Below are 6,138 nucleotides of genomic sequence, written 5' to 3'. Positions count from 1 at the left end.
GCCTGTCCAGATGGTAACATTCCTTGTGGCTGGTTTGGTGTAGTAGAATGAAATTTGAAAAGTGTGTGTGTGTGTGTGTGTGTGTTGGGGCAACTGTCCTGGAAAAACCAGGACATCCTGATTTGCCCCATGAGAGCGTAGCAGCCGTTTTGGGTGCCATGATCTTGCCCTGAAAAAGTGCTTTGGGGAGGGGCGCCATCTTGTGCGGCAATCATTTTGGGGCACTGTGTCCAAATTTCTGGAGCTGCAATCTCACACAGGTCATGTGACTCATGCGGGAATGTGGCGCTGGAATATGGCGTCCCTGTTTTCTCCTGAGTCGTGTTGGAGGCTATGCAAGGGGTCTGTGCCACCTTAGAGGAAACGACTAGTTCCCATTACCAGTTAAAAGGTGACATATGAGGTTTTCTTTTCTTGTATTAATTATATTTATTACCTGTCCTTCACCCTAAGGTCCCAGGGCAGATTACAGCACAGAAACACAATGTTAAAAACGATTTAGAACAACCCATTTCTTATGACTCACAGGTAATCCGTCAGAAGGCAGATTAACACAAAGCCCTGCACAGACATTTGATTTACTGATATGTTTATTAAACTGGTATATCGCATCCCACTAAAAAGTCCCAAACTAAAACACAAGCAAGTAAAAATAAAATAAAATAATAAGATAACACTAGGGTTGCCAGACTCAAGAGGACAGGACTTCTGTGCCTTTGATTGCCCTGCTCTCTTTTGAGTCTGGAAACCTTAAAGAGAAAGCAGCAGACCCTTTGTTTAATTTCCAAGCAAAGGGTCTGCTGGCTTCTCTTTAGGGTTTCCAGACTCAAAAGAGAACAGGGCAATTAAAGGCACAGAAGTCCTGTCCACTACAGTATTGAGTCTGGCAACCCTAGATAACACTCAAAACCCTTTCGTCCTGGAAGCAACCCCAGAGCTGATTCATCTAGGCAAGTATAGACTCACACCTGGAGGGATAGATGTGGTTAAATAGTTTTGAAATGTATCCACAGAAACATTTTACATTTTAAATTATAATATCAAATTGAAGCTCTATCAGTCATATAGAAATAATAATAATAATAATAATAATAATAATACAGTAATAAGTAATACATTTTGACATTGCACAAACTGTAAACGTGCCACTATCACCACAAACAGGAAGTGATGTCAAAAATTGTTCTGTCTCTTATCAACTATGGTTGAGATCAGTCTAAACATCTGGACGGCATCAGGTTGGGGAAAGCTAGTTTAGACCTATCAGTCTTACAATGCAAAAAGCAAGTACGGTATAACTCTTTGCTCATCTCTGTCTTTTTAGAGGTATGTATTATTAAATATTTGATTAACTCTAAATAATAATAAAAGAATCCTTCTCTTCCTCCTAAAGTTACTTTTCCTTCCAAGTACTTCTCAAGCCCTCTGGTGTTCCTCTATTTTACAGCAGAGAAAAATGTGCTTTTAACTCATGTTACAGTCTGTTTTTTGAAAATTCCCCAGCCATAAAATATTTGACAGCTCTTCAGGGCTTATCACAGTTCAACAGCTAAGACACACTGGGGGTGAGGGGGGAGCGAGAGTTGTAAAGCAAAATCTTGATCCCCCCCTTTTAAGGACACACAGGAGCAAAATATCTTCCTTATTTCAGCAGATCCCAGAATTCCCTTCCATGTCAGCTTTGTCCTATTCAATAGTGAAATGAATCGTTCGAAACATTCTGAGCATTTTTGAGACAAGGAAATCCTAGTTAACATACAGTGGAACCTCGGTTTATGAACACCTCGGTTTATGAATTTTCAGTTTACGAACGCCGTGGACCCATCTGGAACGGATTAATTCACTTTCCATTACTTTCAATGGGAAAGTTCGCTTCAGTTTATGAACGCTTCAGTTTATGAACAGACTTCCGGAACCAATTGTGTTCATAAACCGAGGTACCACTGTATTTGAGATTATACATGAAGGGAAGCTACTTGGAAGTAAACTCCATCAATAGCAGTGAGACCTCCAAGTTAATACATGTAGGGTAGAATTAGGGTCCACAGCAAAATGTTGCAGTGTATATTCCCAGTTCCCACCCACTAAAATTTTAGGAATGCTTCTGTTCAGGGCTGTAGTCAGCCTCGATGTCTTTGATTCTTAGAGTGGGGGAAGTTTTAGGAGAGGAAAAAGGGAGAAAGGGATACTGCTTTCTTGGCTGTGCTTTACAGTACAACACTATAGCGCTTTAGACTGGGGACTGGCTGCTGACCCCTAACTTGACCATTTTAGAACTATAAAGCAGGAAGGAAGCTGGTTCCCAAGAGTGAGAAAGAAAAACAGTGCCTTATTTATTTTTCTTCCTCCCCAAATTTCCCTGTATAATGCAAGGAGGGAATTTTTTAAACCATACAGCATGGATTCCCAAACATAAATGATAAACTCACACAACTCCTGGTCTCTTAGGTGGAAGTTAAGTGTTTCCCGACAGAAAACACGTGAAATCCAGATTTTAACAAAATCTGTGAGTGTAGCAACAAAGACAGGAGGTTTCTGTCTTTGACATTCAATATGAACCTGGAAATTCCATTTCTAAACAATTAGGTGAGTTAATATTTCCCATCGCTATACACTTAGTATCAACACCGGTAGTCTAAATGTTCATGCATTTCCCTCAGGCCATTCTGGCATTTCAAATATTCTCTCTCTTAATTGACTCATGAGTATACTTCTGAATACCAAGGGAGCTTTCCCCTGCATATATAGAAATATACTAACTCACTTGGGGGGTAGGGGCACTTTGCACTGACACATCCATGTTTGCCATTTGGACATAATTATAATTCCAATGAATATGTAAGACGTATTCTCCTTGTAAGAAATGGGCTTTCCTTGCTTAGGACTAAAGAACAGCGACACACAGGATAGTACAGGAGGGCACAGAGACAAAGCAGTGGGGGTCATTGGGGTTGGGGAACCAGAATAGGAGCACTAATATGAGAAGGTGGAAGGTAGGCCATCAAATCCTTCCTCCCTGGACATTCAAATCTTCATTAAATGTTCTCAGATTTCAACCAACAATGATCAGGACTTAAATGTTTATGTTTTAATTATGTTGCAAGTCACTTGCAGTCCTTTCTGAAGCAAGCAATTAACAAATAATAATAATAATAATAATAATAATAATAATAATAATAATACCACCTTCAGTGTGAAATTCATCTTTCCTTTTTACCCTCTGACAAAGTCAGCTCCATCTTGGATTCTCAGAACACACAGGAATGTTTTTTCGGTGTTCTCCCACCTGGGAATAATTTATTATTGACAGCTCCTGCATGGCTGGGTGAACCCTTGAATGACCCATCTCCCATAGGACTGGAATGGGTAGGAGCAATCGCACAAGGCTCTCCATAGAAATTGGCACCCTGCTGGAAAGACCTACATCAATAGGGTCTGCCAAGTAGTTGAATCATGTAAGCATTATCCAAGCCACTGTAGGAGCTTCTCAGAGATAAGCAACTCTCAGTCAGGGAGCCACATGAACCATTTGTTGACACAGGAGATCAAAGAAGCCTGATATGCTAAGCCATCCCTGAAGAATTGCCTTCAGGAGTGGGATTTTGTTAATGCATTTGATTTATTTGATTAATTTTTATCTTACCCTCTCGGGGCTGTTTTAGGTGGTTTCCCATTTGATTGCAGGTCATGTCTAGCCCTGCTGAGCTTCAAACACAGAAGCACATCAGTTGTCTTCAGATCAATTTCCCTGTATTTTCCCATTGCCACCCTGCTCCAGAATCTTGCTGATTCCGCCTCCCCAACCCATCTGTTTTTCCTTTACGTGGATCATGCTGACAGTATCTCCCTGCGGTGCTTCTGTTAACAAACACCTAGCTGAGTCCCCCCCCCCCAAAAAAAACAATGTGTTATTTTCCTCTTATGGATGGCTGCCTTCCATGCCACATGGGGACTCACCCTCCAGTTCTCAGAATGCTTAAAGCAGGACTGAAGCAGGAAGCAGATTGCAGCTGTGCAAGGCAAGGCAGACATTGGCTTAGCATGGTTGCAAGTCCCATTCCATGTGAATGTATTGACAATGTGAATCATCAAAATGAACTCAATGGAAATAATACCAGCAGATTCATGGCCAGTTGTTGGGGCCTCACTGAAGACTCAGTGGTAAAAGAAAGTAAGATGCCCATGGGTTATATCTTTAGATATTTTTAAACTGTATTGCCAACTCAGAGGAGAGAAAGCATATGGGCAATTCTTTGGTTAGTTATCTTCCATACAGTTACATCACTGCACAACCAACATATAACATGGGGGCTGCTGCTCCCCCTACATATTTACTGAAGTTGTTGCTCACCCTCCCTGCCACTGCCTCTTGATCTATGGTCAAGATGTAAATACATTGCACAAAGGTAAAATCCAAATCCAGTAGTGATGTATGGAAGTGAGAGCTGGACCATAAAGAAGGCTGATCGCCGAAGAATTGATGCTTTTGAATTATGGTGCTGGAGGAGACTCTTGAGAGTCCCATGGACTGCAAGAAGATCAAACCTATCCATTCTGAAGGAAATCAGCCCTGAGTGCTCCCTGGAAGGACAGATCGTGAAGCTGAGGCTCCAATACTTTGGCCACCTCATGAGAAGAGAAGACTCCTTGGAAAAGACCCTGATGTTGGGAAAGATGGAGGGCACTAGGAGAAGGGGACGAGAGAGGATGAGATGGTTGGACAGTGTTTTCGAAGCTACGAACATGAGTTTGACCAAACTGCGGGAGGCAGTAGAAGACAGGAGTGCCTGGCGTGCTATGGTCCATGGGGTCATGAAGAGTCGGACACGACTAAACGACTAAACAACAACAAAATCCAAAAATTAGGTCCATGAGTGCCATGACCAGAGGTCTTGCTTGTAGCTCCAATTAGTAGCCCTTCTGTCTCAGCAAAGCAGAGCTAATCCCTGGGTTGAGATCCCCACTCAGACAGTTACTGTCTATCCTATCTGCAGCGCAAACTATAAAATTATCTCCTACAAGGATAGTGAATGCCATCAACTTGGATGGCTTAAAAAGAGAATTATACACATTCATGGAGCACAAAGCGATCAATGGCTATGTTCTACCGTCACTGTTGAAGCCGCAGGGAATCATAGCTGGGGAGAGTGCTGTAGAGCTCAGCTCCTGCTTCCTGGCTTCCCATAGGCATATGGTTAGACACTATGAGAACACTGGACTGGATGGGCCATTGGTTTGATCCAGCAGCCCCTCTTACGCTCTCATGTACCTCACAGGATTGGGGTGAAGATAAAATGGGAAACTGGAAAACCCCATATCCCACCTTGAGCTCCTTGGAGGGTTGTGAACGTAATAGTAAATAAATAAACAAACATATTTCACACAGAACAGACATTACACAGGTTTGTCTGTAGGCCAGCACTTCCACCATACCCAAACATTTATTTTTCCAAAACTATTGCTAATGACAACAGATATATTTGTTTCCCCTCAGTACGGATTTAACAGTTCCAACACATTTACTCCTCTAATACTGTACAATACTGTACCAAAAAGAAAGAAGAGATGTACCTCCAATATTGTACATAGTAGTATATATACAAAGTACAATTTTACAGTTTGCTTGGTTTTTTTTCTTTTCTTTTTTACTTTGAAAGGAAAATATATACACCATATATATAGATTGGTGTAGAAGATAAACAAACAATGGAAAATTGCTTTTAAAACAAGAACATTTCATTCCAAACCCATTAAAGCAACAGTTGTTAATTTAAAAACAACAACAACCCATATAATCTAATGCACTGAATGGACCCAAACCTGACTTTGCAGGATTAGATTTTAAAACATAAAAATTGAAGACTGTTAGACTGTGCAACTGAACTGTGTTACATACAGTAGAATAAAGACACCACTGCCATTCCTTTTCAAATATATATATATGCGTTAGCAGTTTGGCTACATCGATTACTGTCTTTTACGTCACCTGTTCATATTTTGAGTATATTGCTCTAGCAATTTGGCACCCACAGAGCCCAATGCAGGTAGCTCTGTTTATGCAGATTATAGCCTTCAACTTCCAGAGAGAGAGAAATCTTGCTAGTGCCACTATAACTTGAAGCTTTATTTCCATCATAT

Source organism: Zootoca vivipara, chromosome 7 (genome assembly GCF_965207765.1).
Source record: "Zootoca vivipara chromosome 7, rZooViv2.hap1.1, whole genome shotgun sequence".
Taxonomy (NCBI): domain Eukaryota; kingdom Metazoa; phylum Chordata; class Lepidosauria; order Squamata; family Lacertidae; genus Zootoca; species Zootoca vivipara.
Note: the sequence above shows the minus strand (reverse complement) of the source record.